The sequence below is a fragment of the Piliocolobus tephrosceles genome, chromosome 3, assembly GCF_002776525.5.
Source record: "Piliocolobus tephrosceles isolate RC106 chromosome 3, ASM277652v3, whole genome shotgun sequence".
NCBI lineage: Eukaryota > Metazoa > Chordata > Mammalia > Primates > Cercopithecidae > Piliocolobus > Piliocolobus tephrosceles.
Window position 1 is genome coordinate 115,419,736 of NC_045436.1, and position 20,478 is coordinate 115,440,213.

Consider the following 20,478-nt stretch of genomic DNA (forward strand, 5'->3'; position numbering starts at 1 on the left):
TTACACCAAAAATGATTTTAAGTATTGATATTATGATGGCTGCAGAGTCCCACAAAGGTAAAAATGTCTAAGGCCCACAAAAGTTATTTTGTACTCATGCCAACATCAAATGAATGCAAATGGAGAATTTTTTTGTTTTAATAAGCAAATCTCAAAGCATTTTGGATAGCCTTGCTTTCGGAGAATCATATTTAGATAAAAGAAAACTCTATTGATTAGAAAGATGAGCCTACCTTCACACAGTGCTATAGAAAGCATGCAACTGCCAAGAGAGCAATAGAGCAACAACCAGCTTTGAAGTCATATTTACACTGGATTGTTTCTTTCCAGTTTCCCACAGGCCCTAGACACTGGATTGCTTAGCTGTCCCTGGGGACTTCTTGTGCTGGCTGGAGTGCTCCTGAAGCTTTTTATATTATTGCAACACTAAATGTGCGTGGATACTCATCCTTGCACTATGTTACTGGAAATTACACAAAATTCAATATGCCACTGTGCACTTTGAAACTAACCCTGACAGAAACAAACACTCCCAGGTCTCAGTAAATTTTCAGCATGCTTAAAATTTAACCTGATTTAGTATAACTGTTTTGTTAAATGTAGACACCTCTCAATTTGATTGTTATTTTTATTTGAATTTCTAATTTTATAGCATTTATATTTTGAAATAAACTTAAAACTTATATAGAAAAGTTGAAAGAAGAGTCTAAAGAATTCCAGAATTTTTTTTGCCCAGATTTTCCAGCATTTTCTAAGAACAAGAAAGTTCTCTTATAAAAGCGTAATAAAGCTATCAAAACTAGGAAATTAATGGTGATGCAATGCTAATACCTAATCTATAGATTTTATTCAAATTATGACCATTATCCCAACAATATCCTTTACTTCGATAGGTGGATAAATAGATGAATAGATAGATAAAACTGCTTCAGGGTCCAATGCAGGTTCAAGTATTGCATTTAGTGGTCATGTTTCTTTAGTCTTCTTTATTCTGGAATAATTCCTCAATTTGAATTTATCTGACGTTTCCTTATGATTAGGTCCATTTTTGGCAGCAATATTCCAGGATACTGTTGTGTACTTCTCAGTACATTTTATTATAATATATCCCTGATACGGTTTGGTTCTGTGTCCCCACCCAAATCCCATGTTAAATTGTAATTCCCAGTGTTGGAGGAGGTACCTGCTGTGAGGTGATTAAATCATGGGGATGATTTCCCCCTTGCTGTTCTCATGATAGTGAGTTATCTTGAGATCTGATGGTTTAAAAGTGTGTGGCACTTCCCCATTCACTCTCTCTCTCTCTCATGCCACTGTGTAAAGATGTGCTTGCTTCCCCTTCACGGGAAGTTTATAAGTTTCATGATTATAAGTTTCCTGTGGTTTTCCAGTCATGCGTCCTGTACAGCCTGCAGAACTGTGAGAAAATTAAACCTCTTTTTCTTATAAATTACCCAGCCTCAGGTAGTTCTTTATAGTAAACTACAATTTAGAATACAATCCCTATTTCCAAATACACAAAAATAATTAAAAGGATTTCTCCCCAGGAAGTAGGATATTAAAATATGTTTATGTTCTGGGGAAAAAAATTGCTGAATATATTAGTTTGCTAGGGCTGCCATAACAAAATGCCTCAGAGTGGGTGGCTTACACAACAGGTATTTATTTTCTTACAGTTCTAGAGGCTGGAAGTCCAAGATCAAGGTTTCAATAGGTTTGAATTTTTTCTGAGGCCTCTCTCCTTGGCTTGAAGATAGTTGCCTTGTCATTGTGTCCTCACATGCAATGGCCCCCAACCTCTTTGGCACCAGGGACCAATTTCGTGAAAGACTATTTTTCTGTGGATTGGGGTAAGGGGATGCTTTAGGGATAATTAAAGTGCGTTTACATTTATTGTATACTTTATTTCTACTATTATTACACTGTAATATATAATTAAATAATTATACAACTCCATAATGTAGAATCAGTGGGAGCCCTGAGCTTGTTTTCCTGAAACTAGATAGTCCCACGTGCAGGTGATGGGAGGCAGTGACACCTGAAGTATATTGCTTATGCCCAGTCAGCTCCATAATCTCATTTTGGTTGCTGTCACTGCAGAAAACCCTGCTTCACAAAGATTGGATATTAGAAATGGAAGCAGGATTTTCAGTACTTTTGTGGCAGTCTCAGGATATTCCACCTTGACTTTAATCCAGAATGTATGGAGATTTGAAGTTGTCTCAAACATGCTTTTAAGGCCATTGTCATTTGCCATCTCAAACAGTTGATCCTCTTCTAGCACAGACAAAGTCAGTTCACTTGGCTTATTCACAAATGGGACAGATTCATTTCTTCACAGTTCTAGGGTCTTTTGTAGTTAGAAAATAATGCTTAAACTCCTTTGAAAGCTGAGATAGGTGATCATGCACTAGCTGGGAGAAAGAAGGCCATGGCTCAATCTTTTCCGAAATCTTTGCTAATTTTGGAACATGTCAAGAATCCTACTGTTCACTTGTTGCCCCCATAATTCCACTTTGGCTTTGAATGCAGCCCCTCTATCTGCCGACTTGAACACAGCTGTCGTTCTCCTCTGAAGTGAAAGATTGAGTTCACTGAGCAGGTTGAATATGTCCACAAGTAAGCAAGTTTTGTAACCCATTCTGTGTCACTGAAAAGTGCTGCCAGTGGTGACTGTTTTTCTAAAATAAATCTCTGGAGTGGTTCTCATAACTCAAACACTCTGGCCAGTGATCTACCTTTAGAAAGCAATCTCACTTATGTGTATAAGAGAAGACTGTATGCTCTGTGTCCATCTCCTTGCAGAGCTGCATGAACAGACATGAGTTAAGGGCATGCACTTTAATGTGGTTAATAATTTAAATCACACCTTCCAAAACGTTGTTAAATTTAGGTGACATTTTTTGGCTAGCTGACATTTCTCTATGGATGGCACAGTGTGAAGAGTTACATTCAGAAGTGACCTCGTTGACCCAAGTAGTGAAACCAGAAAGCTATCCAGTCATGGCAATTAGTCCTTCCATGCTTATACCAACACAAAATGACTAATTGAGTTTTCCTGATATGCAATCATTCAAAGACTTGAATAGTTCTGCAGCTATCGTATTAGTTGGCAACAAAAGTGCACATAACATATCCTCATGTACATCTTCTGAAAAATATATTGCACAAAAATAAGCATTGTTGCCTTACCAACATTGGTAGACTCATCAACCTGGATCACATACTGCAATGGCTCACTAACTCTCTGTAACAATTGTGCCTCCACATTCTCTGCTATTTCATCAAATCATCTATTTATGGTGCTAACCGAATGAGAAACACATGCCGCCTTTTGACTGCAGCCTCTCCTAAAAGTTCACGGCATATGTGCTGGCAGCAGGCAGGATCAACTCTTCACCAACAGTAAAGGGTCTCTTAACTTTAGCAATGTGATTAGCCACTACAAATGATGCTGTCAGTACGGACACATTTGATAAAATGGTGGCTTTCAATAATTGCTTCTGTTCTTCTTGTCCATACTGTTTTTTCCTTTTGAAAAACTCCAAAGTCTTGTTTAATGCAGGGTGCTTGGTCTCCACGCAGTGAAGCAGTTTTGAAGGTTTCATGGCTTCATTGGATAGCCAGTTACCACATATTATATAAAGAGGGCTTGGAGAATGTGAATTGTCTGGTGCAATGAACCTGTAATTTAAGTAGGACTCATGGTATTTTCTCTTAAATGCAGCTTTCTTTTTGTTGTTTGTTGGCAGTCTTAGTTAGAGTCTTCTGCTGTCTCATCATTGGGTCTTCCCTCTTTTCAAAGAAACTCTCCGGTGATGATTATTTTTATTCATTTTGGCTAGGGTTAGCTGTGGGCTTACCAAAACTGTGATTGAGACAGGTGTGCAGTGCTGTAAAGAGGTGTGGATGGAAGTGGTAAATAAAATAATGGGCAGGACACACATGGACTAAAATAAGTGTCAGATTCTGACTTATAGCCTGCCACCAGATGCAGCTGTACAGTTGAAGTACATCAACTCCCTTGCCACTATAAAGTCAGCCACCAGATGCAGCTTGATTATCACCTGCCACTCACTGATAGGGTTTTGATATGAGTCTGCAGGCAACGGATTTATTATGGTTTCTGGGCAGTCAAACCTCTCTGCTAATATTAATCTGTGTTTGCAACCACTCCTCAGAGCTAGCATCACCACCTCAGCTCTACCTCGGATCATCAGGTATTAGATTCTCATAAGCAGCATGCAATCTAGATCCCTCTCATGTGCAGTTCACAATAGGGTTTGTGCTCCTATGAGAATCTAATGCCACCGCTGATCTGACAGGAGGCAGAGCTCAGGAGGTAATATAGGCAATGGGGCGTGGCTATAAATACAGATGAAGCTTTGCTCCCTCATCTGTGGCTCACCTCCTGCTGTGTGGCATGGTTCCTAACAAGCCACGGACCACTATCAGTTCTTGGCTCAGGGCTGGGGACCCTTGCTCACATGACCTTTTCTCTGTGCATATGCATCTCTGGTGTCTTTTCCTGTTCTTAAAATGACACCAGTCATCTTAGTTTAAGAACAATCCACATGACCTCATTTAACCTTAACTACCTCTTTAAAGACCCTATTTCTAAATACAGTCATATTGTGAGGTGTACTGAGGGTTCAGATTTTAACACATGAATTTACAGGGAATGCAATTCAGTCCATAATACTTAATGAAATGCCTTTGCTCTATTTCTGCTGTTATTTATTTTGTTTTATAAGAAAAGTTTCAGTTTCTGGTATAATGTGCACTGTTGAAGAGCCTTTGCAGTAATTACAATTAATAAGTACTTTATTTTTATCTAGCACCAATGAGCAGCTCAGGCCTATGTATTTTTTTGTGTGAGTCAGGAGAGGACAAAAGAGGATTAAAATGTGTATTAATGTGCTCACTAGACAAGAAAAGCAAACTTTTATTCTGTAGGTGTTTAGTTTTTGATATCTTTAACTTTTGATATTTTACTAAACTTAATTATTTGTTCATTAACTTAATAATGTTATTTAATAGAATCAGTGTTATTCATAATTTCATAAACACTTCTGCAACATCCTATGTACTAAGCACTGTGGTAGGAGTTATAAGTACAACACCAAATAGGATATATGGGAAAGATACATAAGAAAGATATATAAATAAGATATTTTTTCCCTTTTCAGTCTTTCAGTCTAGTCAGGATATGAACTGGCAAATAAAATGTAGTCAGCAGAGTATTATGTCATGGATAAATACAGAGCCCATTGAAGCAAATGGACAGGACTTTGCATCTGTTTGGTGGGAATTGATACAGAAATCAAGGATTAGGGTTGAGCATAGAGTTTTAAAGACAAAAGTGATGGGTGAAAAGAAGAGGTGACAGTCCTCAGAACCAAAGAGTGTTTACATCTGTGTGCTCTCTCCTTTAGAAACCCTGGGCCTTCTGCAGAAGCAGCTCTCCTGAGGGAAGTTGCTGCATGGACTTTCAGGCCACTGACTGACTCTTCTTGCAAAGAAATGACCCCAAATATTTGAACCTTTGAACATGTGCTCAGGGAAGCTATTGATCTATATATAGATCCTGCATATAACCTATGCATTCTTTAAAACTCAACCCAAGCAGCACCCCTACTTGAATGCTTCCTGAAAGATCATTCTTTCACCCTCCACCTTCCTGTACAGATTAAGATGTGAAGGTTTGTTCTGCCGGCCTGGGAACCTTTCTGTACCCTGTAGCCTGGAAACCCACTGTACCTTTTCTTAACTGACTTTCTGGTTGTTTTCCTCTTAACAATAGTAGCTGAATCTGAATCCCAAGCACCTCACACATAGTAAACACTCAGAAAAAACCTGCTGAACAGTGTTAGTCTTTCAGAGTCATTCTGGCTCAGCAACCAAAAGATCCTGTGTCCGAGGCCAGTTTCCTTCTGTTGGCTCCATTCTAAGCTCAGCATGCCATGACTCACTGTTTCCTAGACAATGTCATTTGTTGGCATGGCTATGAAGCCCCATCCACTTGTGGACTTTACCAAGGATTTCAGAATCTCCCTTTAAAATCCCTTTCTCCAAGCATTTCCATCACAGAGGCCTCAAGATCAAAGGAGTTATAGAATATTGTTACCCTAGGGATAAATATTGTTACCCTGAGTGTAAAACCCTGAGGGAAATTGACAAACATTTCCCACATGAACTTTGCTTACAGCATCTACAAAAGAGAAAACAATATGTGGTTTACTTTATAAATTTGGTGAAATAAAACCTAACAAGCTAATTTTAATGTAGCAGACGTGAGTGTGATTTGAGTGGAGAGCCAGAAAGATAGAACGATATCTATATGCCTAGTCCAAACTACCACTTTAGTGTCAAGGAAAGAAAAATCTCTTTGAACCGAAGCCAAGGAAAACTTTTCATAAAATCATGGAGGTCTGTTTCATTGTTTTGGCCATACAACAGCATCTTCTTTCATTTGTTACTGTTACTAGTTACTAGGGTCACAGTTGCTAACCTAAACATAAGGATGAACACTTTTAGATAATTTAAAAAACAATGCCAATCAGATAAATCAAGACATAATCACAATCATAGGTAAATGTACCATTAAGCTAATTAGAGCCTCTCACTTTTTCAGGCTTTTTTCAGGGCCTTGGGAAGGGCCCTAGGAATGTGCTCATGTGGTCATATAGTTTTACACAATTTGCTGAGAAGTCATATATTTAATCAAGTTGATTAGGACTGCTTTTTTTTCTCTCACTCTGACTTTATTTCTTTACAGTTCTCCTTGTATTGGATGATGTTGGAGTAGCTAGACATGTTTTTGAGATGTGGCTGGGAGAAGTTGAGTTGAGGGTACCCAAATTTAGTTTAGTTTTAGTGATATGTATTTTATTGGTTGAGAGTTATCTTATGAATGGTTCTATTTTTACTAGCCATCCTGGTGTGAGACTGGCTCCCAGGTATACTCCTTTGCTTACTGTGCATACTCACTCAGCATTCTGATGGAGAAATCAGAATGTGTCCTAATATACACAATACGAAAATGATGCAGGTATGGAAGAGAAAAGGTTGAAATGCACAGATCCAGGAGCTAGTCTGGGGAATATTATCCTAATAATCAGAGTGAAAAATTATAAGCAGATAATTCACTTTATATCAATCCTAGATTAAAAAAACCCCTCCCCTTCAGGAATATACTCAATAATACAGGTCTTTGATTATAAATACTTTATATTTTTTCCCTTATTTGATTGGAATGATCATGTTCAATTGTAATTTAATAATGTTTCATAGAATATCAGAATTTCTGTGTTTGTAGAGCACGTACCTGTAGTAGCATGACAAACAATGAGTTCATCCATATGCGATGCTGTACACTTTATGCATTCAGCTATCAATAATAGCTATTTTTATTGATAAATGTAATTTAATTTAATCACTTATATTTACATTGCTAATATCCAGAGTATTTCTTTCAAACCACAGGTTAATACACACGAAAGGACAATGCCATTAAAGGAGAAGAGGAACTTTGGAAACTATGCTGTCTGAAAGGAAAGCAAGGCACTCTTCATTAACAGCTAGTGGGTTCCTAATTTCTGCCCATGAAGGCATATTCATACTGAGAGAGCACCCCGTGAAGGGGAAGAACCATCCGCGCTAATTCTTGTTGTCTTCTTCTGAGCCTAGTGGGCTCATCGTTCATACAAACTAATGTGTCAACATTAAAACCAAAAGGGAATTGAATTGATAAATGACTTGGGAGGCTCTAATAGTTGTAATAACTATGGTGACAGAAGAACACTGGCCATAATATTTGTTATTACCACTGGTATCTGGATCTATAACTAAAAAAGCTTCTTCATTTCTCCAAACTAATAGATATGACAGGTATTCATTATTTTTGCCACACTTAGCTCTACTTAAAGAAATATTCTAAACTCAATCTCAAATCCACTAATGGAATTTCTGTTGTAGTCTCTCCTATAGTCAAAAAATAATTAGAGTGACTGAATAGTAGTTTTATACCAGATAGATATTTGAAGAAGAAATAGTCCTCATATATACTTAAATATTCTCAAAATATCTCCCTTGCCCTCCCCCTAATACCATCATTTCTTTGTTTCAGGGAAATGGCATTTTAATAAAACACTTACTGTGATGTACCATTTACTGGGCAAGGGCAGCTGCCTGGCCAATTTGAAAGAGCACAGAAGCAAAGGCTTAATGCTTTGATCTAGAATCCTGGCTCCACCAATTCTCTGAGTTCCAGTTACCTCCTCTATCAAGGGCTAATAACCCTTGTTTTTGAGGTTGGTGTGAGAATCAAACGAATTAATCGGTAGAAAAAGCCAGCACACTGCCTATCCTGGAGCAAATACTCAGTATATATTTTAATTCCCACACTCTTTGCAGCTTTGCCCATGACCTCTACTGCAGCCTCAAGACCCACAAACCTAGACATTAATTTGTATGTTAATAATCTCCCATGTTTGCGAGAGAGTTTGGAGCTTTCATATTCATCTACCATTAGTAAGCCAGTTTACCCGAGGTCCCACAGCCGATCAATTACAGGGCTGAAATGGTTAACTCTAGGTCCAGTAGGCTACCTGCTCTCCACTCTCTCCTACACAGCCTCTCACATAGCTTTGAGGGGGAACAAACAGCGCTTTTCAACAAAGGAAAGTGTGCTGAATCTGTGAATTATTACTTTGACCTAGAACATTTCAAAAGAAGAGCTTAAGGCAAAATTTAAAATTATAAGAGAAAATAATTTCTACTTCCCTGACCTGTTTTTTTATCCCAGTTACGGTGACTCACCTCTTTCGCTTCAGGTATCTTGCTTGAGTGCTGTAGTGCATCATAGGATATGCTCATCATGGAAAAAAACCCAGTACCCAAGGAGAAAAACCAAGCCCCCATTAGAATGTCAGCTCCATAAGGGCAGGGATTTTTCTATTTTATTTAGTGATGTCTCCCAAGTTCTTAAAATACTACCTGGAACATAGTAGGTGCTCTGGTGAATGAGTCAGTTCTATTGAATAAGAATGAGAGTGTGAATTCTAACATCACAACAGAATCTCAGGCAACTGTGATCTGGCCCTTAGTCTGAATTCCCATAGTACTTAGGCAAGTTGGCCTGGAACTGCTCTCAGGGATCAGGTGAGGTGTCAGGTGGTCTCCATCTACACTGCACACTTTTATAGGGCAAGGGCTGGGCCTTGTCTCTCAGTTCAATGCTAATCCCCAGCAGGTGCGTTTTAAACAGACACATACACATACATGCATATATATATATATATATATATACATATATATATATATACACTCTTTGAGAAACTGATATTTGTACAAATTTGAAAGTAGTTTTATAGGCATATTTCTACATAATAGATTCAATTTGGCTTAAACCACAGTAATATATGTACTTTAAAAAAAAAAAAGTTCAAAATGCCAATGTCTTAACTTGCAATCTAGTCACCTATGTGTTGGTATCTTTTAACCAAAAGGTTAAGTACCTGAATTGGGCCATTTCTGAGTTACTATAAAGGACTATAAAGCACTATAAAGGAATAACCATGACTGGCTAACTTATAAAGAAAAGAGGTTTAATTGTCTCGTAGTTCTGCAGGCTGTGCAAGCATGACTTCAGCAACTGCTTCTGGTGAGGGCCTCAGAAAACTTACAATCATGGCAAAAGAAAAAGCAAGAGCAGTGAATGTCACATGGTGAGAGAGAGATCAAGAGAGAGAAGAGGGAAGGTCCCAGACTCTACAACTAGGTCTCACATGAGCTAACTGAGCACAAACTCACTTATCACTAAGGGGGATGGTGCTAAGCAATTCATAAGGAATCTGTCCCCAAGATCCATTCCCCTCCCACCAGACCCCTCCTCCAACATTGGGAATCACATCTCCACATGAGATTTGTAGCGGACAAACATCCAAACTATATCAGTATCTAAATTAGAAGATTGTGCAGAGTTAAAGGCAAAGGACATGGAGAATTTTGAGGGCTCTTTCATCAAGGTATGGTGAGGCTTAACAGAGGCCACCTCCTGGTCAACAGTTCAGGGTCCCTCCTCCCCATTCCACCACTTGGCTATTTTTATGTTTGTGGTAACTTATTTCATGCTGTGGATAGTAGTTTAAATAGGAGGGCATTCTGTAAAAAATTTTTGAGAAAATGGTGACAAACTTTAAGCAAATAAATAATAAGAATGTTTTTTAAAATTACATGAAAACAAAACTTTTCCATCTAGTTTGGGATAACATTCTTCTATGGCTTCCTGGGTTGTTCCTCCAATGACTCTCTTTTTTGTGTGTGCCTTCTGAGTCACCTACCCTTGCTTTCTCCTATGAATCTGGACACCATACTTTCAGAAATAGAGGGCAGGATATCCAGTCCCTGCAATGTATTGGAGAGTAAAATTTTTAAAATCAAAATGTCACAGAAAACAGAGAATGAGAATTTACTAAGTTTATAGACTAACATACTGTTACAGGACTCTTTCGGTGCTGCTTCACCAGCTGGAAATCTCTGTGGCTGCTGTGACCTCTGCTTGTGGTCTTGCCAGGGTTTGCTGGTCTCACTCTTCCCACTCAGCCTGGTGGGCTGTACTCAGCTTGTGCTACCTGCCTGGATCCCACATCTGAACAGGGACCCTGTGTTTTGCCTGTGGCTAAACTGGGCATGCTACAGGCAGCTTTTGCATTGGGAGCCAGAGTCTAGACAAGGGGAATGCAGTGGCACCTGAAAACTCAGAGATGCCAGCAACCGTGGAGCCCCAGTGATGTTACAGCTCTCGCCCAGGGAATCCTGAGTTCTAAGCTCCCAAGAAATGTTGCAGCTTTTGTAGTTCAGCAAGCCGGCCAGGAGGGAATGGTGCCTAACTGCTTCACTTCTTTGAGCCTGCAGCTCAGAGGATGGAGACATGTTACAGCTGTCCCTGCTGCCTGCAGCTTAGAGGATGGGGATGTGTTGTGTCACAACTCATTTGTTCCTGCTAAATAGGTTGATGTGGCACCCAGTGGCTTTTTTCACTCCTGTAACTCAGTGAGCAGGAGTATGTGTTACACCCTTTTGGCAGGTTCCGGGTTCTTGTCCTGTGACTAAGAAGAATGACGTACACAGACACTGGAAAGGGCGCAAAGTAGAGAAGTTTCCTGAGTGACAGAAAAGCTCTTTACACAAGAGGGAACTTGAAGTGGATAGTCCTCTGTGTGAGAGAGACTCAAAAGGAGATGGCTGTCTGTAAGGCTGAGTCTGGGGTTTTTATGGGCTCCGAATGGGGGAGTATAGGCTGATTGATCTATGGGTAGGCCTGGAAAAGGCATCATTATATTGACTACAAGGCATCGAGGAAATTCTCACTCTGATCATGGGCTCTACCTAGAACTGGCAGCTCAATTTTCAGGCTCCTGGCTGTCTTTGGCTTGCAGATCAGGTTTTACCAGGGACACATCCCTGTCTGCCTAAGAATTTGTCTATCTCCTGTTACTATCAATATAACCAATTTGACCAGCCATTTACAGGTCAAATTATGTGACTACATAGTGTGGCATGTGAAGATCCTAACTATACCCAGATAGATTATTATAAGTATCACCTTCCCCATTCTTGTGTTTTAGTCTCCAATAGAATATATCAACTGTCAATTCATCAGAAATACTACCAACACCAAAAAAAAAAAAAAAAAACCCTTTCAATCAGGAAAAGGTAAATTTATTAGAATTACTCAACAGGAGGAATAATGCTCTGACAGCATTTTAGTGTCTCAGAAGGAAAATGTTCAGAGAATTGGGCTTAAAATGTTTAGAACTGATCTGACAAGGTAAGGAATGGACTGGAATTGGGCACAGTTGCTGACATAATAGAGCTAGTGGACAAAAGAGGTGAGGTCTTGCTAGAATGAGCAAACTTGTCTAAGGAGTGATCTGCTAGCTCAGATGTGCAAACTGATGTCCTGAATAAACTGACTTAGAAGAATTTCCTGAAACAAATGGCAAAGTTCTCCATGAGCTTAGTTTTATTTTCTATGTAAGAATTTCCTGGAACAAAGAGTTAAGTCATACTAATACAAATAGTGTTAGTTATCCAAAGAATGCTCTAAAAAGTAGAGAACTTCTCAGTAGCCTCAACTCCTGGAACAGTACCTAGTATAAAATAAGTGCACATAGAAATATATCTGGTAGTCAAAAAATATTACAATATTGTCGAGTTGAATGAAGATTATCTTGGTCCTAATTATAATGTTAATTGAGATAGATATTGTTGCAGATTTGAAAATGCCCACAAGAGGAAGCCAGGGATCTGAATTCTAGTACTGATTCTACCACTAACTACTAATCTGTCTGAAACTCCATTTACTCACCAGACTAATAAGCAAATTTGACTAGATTATTTCTAAGATCCCTTCAATTGCAAAATACACTATCACTTTCCACATTCACTTAGGAATATTTAGACCTCCTGCAGATACACATTTAACTACTAGGGCACACAGGCTTCAGTTGTTGCTTAGAAAAGATAATGCATTCTGAGATTAGGGCTGATGGAAAGATATTCCAAAGTCTCACTTCGTGTCTATTACTAGTGATTTGGGGATCAATAGAATGCCTCATGCGTCCCAGAACATGTAGGCATGGGGAGCCCAGATTTATGATCCAGAGGAAAAAAATCCTTCATCTTCTAGTATTTCATTCCTAGAGCCTTTGCTTGTTTCAAAATAATAACAACAACAATAATAATAATAATAAATAAAAGTGGTATTGCTATCAGTCCAGTGAGAACAACTCCCAAGAATTTTCTGTTTATGAGAGTTGCCTAGATGATGAAACCCAGGAAAAATCAATGAGTGAAAGAGAAAACCAGCTAAAGGGGAAAAAATATCCAACAGATCCCAGCAGAGGATAATGAGAGCAGAGGACAGAGGCTACAGTAAGGGGAGGAAAAAGGGGATAAAGTTGATGCAGATTATGTTTATGTGGAGCTATAAGCAGTGGTGTGTTGGTAAAACAGCTTTCAAATTAAAAAAAAATCAGATTTGTAGCATTTGCTGATTTCCATAAACATTCCCACTGTGGCCAAATTGATGCTTCCAATAGTGAATAACTGGCTATCAAAATTCCTGAGCATTTAATAACCTGCTCTGTAAGCCTGTACGAGCTGGCCAGAGCAATGAGGTAAGTGAGGCTGACTGAGTAGCTCTCGCTGACCAAGGGTGAGCTCCTATAGGACCCTCGGGATGATGACTCTTCAATTACTGAATACTTTTTCTGGGGTTTTCTTTTCTTTTCTTTTACTGAAATTCTCACTATGCTTTGCTTTAGGGAATTGATATGCATATCCTGTAAGTCAAGAAAAGTTTTTTTGAGGGGAGCTTGAATAAATTGAAGTGGGTCAACTCTCAAGTGCCAGACACCCCTGTTCTGAGGTTTAGATGCCAATTACTATTTCTTCAGTGATCCTTGGCCACTCTGAGATGGGAGTGGTCAGGGAGAGAAAGGAATGGAATGTCAGTGAAAACACTTCCTGTTCTCAACCTGCCCTGGGGCCTCACTCACTCTCAGCCTTGCATCTCAGACCTTGGCCTTTCTGTGAAATGAACATTCCTTAGCCCTAGCTTCCAGGAATATTGGATGCTAGACTCTAAAATAAACTGATACCTTTCACAGGCCAAACCAGAAGAAAACCAGGAAACATATGGCAAAAGAAGTTTTCTTCGAGAAATTATTTTCCATGTCATATTTGCATAAATTTGTCATGGGCCTGTCACTTCCATGAAGGGGGAAACCAGCATGACTCTAGCATGCTGGCATCCTGGTGCCCTTTGCAGCTGAGGTCAGACTGTTTCTCCTCTTGCGTCTTTTCTGCATTTCTTAGTGGACTCATGACCAACACATTTGAAGCTACAGATGATTATATTCAACACTGTATGTGCTATGAGTGAGCAGCCTGAATTGCACAACAGTATTTCATCTGGCTAATATTTCAGTTTGTTGAGTCATAAACCTGACAAGCAGCTACAGACCACAAAATCACATTTTCTGACTCAGAGCATGTGAGGGTGAAGTGGTAGCTGAATGTTCAGCACAGCAGTCACTGTTGGCACAACCATCTGACTTCATAGCCTTGTTCTAGAATCTAGATTCCTCTCTACTTGACTCAATGGCATTGCTTTATAAATTCAATGTAAATCTCAGACCTTCAAGAACATATCCCAAAACACATGATGAACAGCATCTGGTGTTCAGCCTTCTTTTCTCTGTGAAAGTGTCCCACCAGGAAATGACAATAGCTCTCAGGCTATTAACTCATGGGCCACTTGATGCCTTTTGTGTGAACAGTACAAGTTGAGAAATGGATTTCCTGCTGCTGAAATTCTAATACTTAGAAACTCTTCAATGAACAAACACAAGTATATTATTTGTATTAGTAGTGGGGAAAAAAGGGTTTTTTGTTTTTTTTTTTAAACCAAACAATTTAAGTGTCTTGACAAATGTCAGCATAGTGAGATAAGATCTTAAACCATCAAACAGTGGGTTTTCCATGTGTTGTAGTTTTTCAAGGGTCCATTGAAGAATCAAGAAACGTTGATTCTTCATTTTTCTTAATCATATTCCATTGTTCTATGTTATCATAAAATGACTTTAATTAAAATGCTAATTTTAACTAAAATTAATGGCTTTCTCACCTGATGTCTTAACCATTGAAACATATTATCTGCACTCTCCTTTCTTTCCCAAGAAAGTCCTATTCTATTCATTAAGCTCTGTTGGGTTCCAAGCACTTATAAAATGAACTCTATGTGTAGATAAAAACAGAAATAATTCTTGTTTCAAAAACATAAAAATTCATCTGAGGGGGTGTCAAAATTAGCACACATTAAAATATGTTATAATAACCCAGATTTTTTCCCAGATTCAACTTTTAAGTCATCTGTTCTAGGATAATTTTTCAAAATTTTCCTCCATGTGTACTCCTTCAATGCTTCATGAGGCCATATCTGATAATTGTGGGGTCTTGAGAGAGAGTTCAGAGAGGCCCACGTTTCTCTGTCTAAATATTTAATGTTTTCTTAACTAGCTAGCAAAATGTTAAATAACATGAGTCCAAGGATCTTCCTATCTTCACAGATATATACTCGTGCACTACATAATGACGTTTTGGACAACTACAGATGGGATACACATAGGATGACAGTACTATTAATATATATTGACTGTATACTTTGTGTGTTTAGATACACAAATACTATTGTGTTACAATTACCTATAGTATTCAGTACAGTAACATGATGTACAGCCTTGTAGCCTAGGAGAATAGAATAGAGTATATAGCATAGGTGTGGAGTAGGCTACACCATCTGGATTTGCATAAGTGCACTCTAAGATGTTCACACAAGGAGGAAACAGCCTAATGACAGATTTTGCAGAATGTATTTTGATCTTCATGTGGCACATGACTATATATTAATAGCATTTTTAAAATATATAAAGTTATGGAATTTGTATGATGAGAATCAGCAAAATATCAGAGAAAAGTGAATTTGTAATTCCATATCTGTTATTGTACAGGCACTGTTTGGATGCATGCAAAATAAAACCGTGCATAATTTAAGATGTATTCTATTACTTTATATTTATCATATAAAATTTATTTTTCTTCACTTCAGCAAAATTAGTAATTACATTTTTATAATAGAAATGATCACATAATTTTTGTTCTATAGACAATAGTGCCATTTTAGATGATGCTTCAATCAATTCTTACATTTATTTATAATTAATTTAACTTTGGAGACGTTTTACTCTTCTAATGCAGTGACAGTAAGATTCCTAAAGCATTACTTGGATGCAGAAACAAAGCATACATTTGATGCTATATTCACACATTATAATATGTCATCTGTGGTAAGTTACCTAGACACTGAGTTTTCGGAATAAATTAAAAAGCATCTGGTGGATTGATTCCTTAGGGTTATGCTTGTTAACTGATCTCAGAAAAAGATGTGGAAAATGTGGAAGTAGTTGGCAGTAAGGATACGTGGTCCTTTTGACTTTTTCCAAGCTTCTTAGGCCAAGTTCCCTGCGAAAATTTTGGTTTGTAAATATGCTTCGAACTCCTCATAGTCATTCCAGAGCCAAAGAGAACAGAAGGGAGCTCAACTATCATGATCGTTATTCTTTAGGCTCCCCACTATGTGCCTATGGGATCTCAGCCTTGGACTTTAACTTTGTTAATCAAGAGAGTAAATATCTAGTGTTAAGGAAGTTTAGGAGGTTAAGGGTCATTTCGTGCCCACTCTAGGTTCTGGTTCCTCAGGTGACAGAAGTGCCCCCAGGTTCTCTAATACATTTGTGGGTTTTTTTTTTTTTTTGCAAGGTTGTGATAGTGAGATCTTCTGAAGCTTAGGCTCAGGACAGGGGGGCCTTCTTTCCTGGGTCTAAAAGCAGTAATGGACCCTATATGGAACTGACCAAACATGACACATTTTTTAAAAAAAATTGTTTATTCTACATTTTATAATTTAAGCACTTTAAGAACAAGTTCAGTATTTCACCCTTATTTTTATCCCCAGTTCCTTACATATGTAATCATACATAACGTCTGGCATAAACACTGGGTTATTATCACCTGTTGACATCCCTGTCTGCTCAACCAGAGTGTGGCTCTTGTGAGGGAAGGAATAGACACTTTGATTTCTGGATGTCAGTGTCTCCCTCAATCCTGGAAATATGGTTGCTGTTTAATAAATAAGTCCAGTGGTTGAGTATATGTGTAGCCTTAGAACTGTACTGAGGAAGAGGAGAGACAGTGTAGTCAATGTCCCACGTGGCCTGAATGTTAGTTTGGCAAACATCTGAATAAGGCAAGAAGAAAATACAGAACCAGAAGGGCACTGGAGCGCAGAAGTAGCTCCTAGTCTCCATTCCACCATTTCAGCTATTTTAATTTTATTTCTCATTTCAAAATCTTCATTCCTGAATCTTGGACTACCAGTTGGCAAAACTTTCAAAGTTAGCTAAGTAACCTCAGATCCCTTGGATGTGCCTCTCTTTTCCCTCTCTTGAGAATCATTCATTATTTTGTTTTATTTTTCTTACCACTCTCAATGTCTCCCCTTCTTTTTGAACTCATGAACTATCCTTCATCTGCTTCCTGGCTGTGTGCCACAGGGATGGAGGAGTGGGAAGGGAAAAGGGGCCTTCACAGTGTTTCACACACTGCCAAAATTAACAGTTTTGTTTCTCCTTGTTGTTCTCTCCTTCCAGGGAGGTGACAGGACTCTGGGAGTAAAACTGTACTTTGTACTTAAGAGATTAGCAAGCACTGGTATTACCAACCTTAGCAAAGATTTATATGCTACAGAATGGATAAAAGCTGCAGTACCGCACTTAAAATGACCATCTCAATGTTTGTCCTTTTATGGAAAACAAGTATAAGTCAAAGTACAGATGGACAGCCCTGAATATTTTGCTTTGCATAAATCCCCTGGGAGCTTTTGTACTTTCAGTGTGGTCTGGGAGCTAAAATAATGACTTAGATTGAATAGTTTTCTGCTTGGAGGAATGAAGGCATATGGTCAAATTTAATCTGATTTAAAGGAAATGAGTTGAAGGACAGTTGAGATTAGACTTTTATAAGGGATTGTTGGAACCTTAAAGTTTAAAATATAGCCACCGTCATAGCTTTTGTTCCAAGTGTAATGGTTGCAGGCATACAAGAGAGCTAACAATGTTGTATCTCACAAAACTGTATTTTCTATCGATTTTTATCATGGATATGCTTGCAAAGTAGAGAAAAAATGACGATAAAGATGTAACAGAAAAGGATTACATCCCAAATAAATATATTATTATAGAAACTCCTCTGTAGTACAAAGACTTTCAATTTGTATCCAACAAATAATTTGTATATGCTATTAAATTCAATAAAATTCTATAATAGAGACAAAGAATGTGGTTACATTGTTAGCATATAAAATTAATATTGGTCTTGAAAGAGTCAAAGCATGCTTCAGGCTCAAATGTGGAGTTCTCAGAAAGGTATTGCGTCAGTAGTGGGGGCCAAATTAATCCAAAACTAAAGGGTATTGTGCACCCACAATAAGAAATCTTAGAAACAATTTTGGAAAGAATCAAACTGATCCCAGGTAACCTAAATATTTCCCCGATATTTTACCTTCAATGCCATAAGAGTTATTTTGCTAAAATACAAATACAACCATGTCACACACTTACGTATAAACATTAAAGTTTCTCTTTCACCTACATTTTGAGTTCCAATTTTGTTATTATGGCAGATACCTTGGCTTCATAATGTGAAAATGGGCATATTTTGAGTACCTATCTCTTGAGTTGGTGTCTATGTGTAAGGAAATGTTATACACATACACACACACACACGCACACACATATGCACATGCAGATTCAATCTCAACCTTCTTCCAGATATAAAAATATACAAAATAACATTCTTATTATTAGTTATTCATAATTATAATTTTCATATTAGTATGTTGTTATTTTGTGTACTGTCATAGATAATTTGGCAGGTTGAGTTAGACATTTAGCAAAGACAAAGATTTTGGCAAAAATAAACAAAGAAAGTTAAAATTGAGCAAGTCCTTCCATTGATTTTTTTTGAAAAATTAACACACCAGGAAGTAGGGTGCCAGTGGTAAAGTATTAAGGTTTAATATTTTCTTTATTTTCCTTTTGTACCTGCCACAAGCAACATTCTTGGCTGGATATAATAATTCGTCGGTGTGGCCCAAATGACCAAAGGACTGAAACAAATTCTGCTGAGCAAACCAATACTGGTACTAAGTTAATCTTTTACTCTGCTGAGAACACTGCCAAGTGGCCACCCTTATCAGCAGGAACATCCGAAGCTAGCGTTCCTGCTGGGAAAAGCTCAGCAATTTACTGTAGGTGCCTGTTGTGCAAACTTTTAGGGAGTGATGACATTAAAATGGAAAATGCTTCAACTTTTTTTTTTTCCTGATTGTAAATTCTTAGCAGATAATATCTACAAACTTGGAACTTATTATATAGTCACAGCCTCGATCAATATAAGAACATCTCTGAAGGGATATTTTCACTCCTGGAAGTTTTTTTTTTGCATCTTGTGCACCAAGTATTTAGTTTTACACAGTTACCCATCTGTATAAGACACAGAAATATCATAAAATAACAGTTAAACTAACAATACTTGATGCATTATGGCATATGTATTTTTAAATTCCATCATATTATATTTTATTCATATATTTACATATACTGGTTTTTTTTTTTTTTTTAAGGCAGAGTCTTGCTCTGTCACCAGACTGGAATGCAGAGGTGCAATCTCAGCTCACTGTAACCTCTGCCTCCCGGGTTCAAGGGATTCTCCTGCCTCAGCCTCCCGAGTAGCTGGGACTACAGGTGCCTGCTACTATGCCGGCTAAATTTTTTTCTGTATTTTTAGTAGAGACAGGGTTTCATCATGTTGGCCAATCATGATCTCAATCTCTTGGCCTCATGATCTGCCCAGCTCGGCCTCCCAAAGTGCTGGGATTACAGGCGTGAGCCATTGCGCTCGGCCCCATTAAATTTTTAAATACTGGTTACAACCCACAAACTGACTTTATGACCCTCTAGTGGATCATGACTTGTAGTTTATACGTATTGAAGTATTGCTCTAGTATCTTGATGACAGACCAAGCTTTAACAGTTTATAGTGGTATCTACCTTCTTATTAGTGCCTTCAAGATACTTTGAGAGCTTCTAGAGGTATGATGCTTAGCTAGATCCTTTACCTATGCTACCATCTGCCTTCAATTTTTTTTTTTTTTTTTCCCATAGAGACAGGGTCTCACTATCTTGCTCAGGCTGGTTTTGAACTCCTGGCCTCAAGTGATTCTCCTGTCTTGGCTTCCCGGAGTGCTGGGATTACAGGTGTGAGACACCATTCCCAGCCTGCCTTCAATCCTAATATCAGATTCTGACATGGTGTTGGGAGTTGCTGGGAACTTCATGGAGTGAATTTGGGGGCTGATGGCACAATAAGCAGGAGGTTCTCTGGGCTGCTGGGACTCTGGAGGCTACTAGTTGTCATCACTTCTACATGTCTGTTTGGTTCCTAATCAAAACTATATTACATATTTTAATAAATGCATTATTTTCTTGTAAGGTTGAAAAATAATAAAATATTCTCCGTAGACTTAATTAAGATTCTTTTACGTGTCCTCTTCTTCCCCAGTCACTTCCTTGTCTAGAGAAAGACTGGCTATGAGCTTCTGAGTCAGACAGTCTTGGGTTTGAATTTAATTCCACCTCTAAAACCTTGTACTCCAGTTTCCTTACCTATAAAATAAGACTCATGATACCAGCCTTCCAGCATTCTTGAAATTATTAAAATGACAGTACACTGAAAAACTCAGGCACTGCATCTAATAAAAAATTGGAACCTAATGAATAAATATTACTTGCC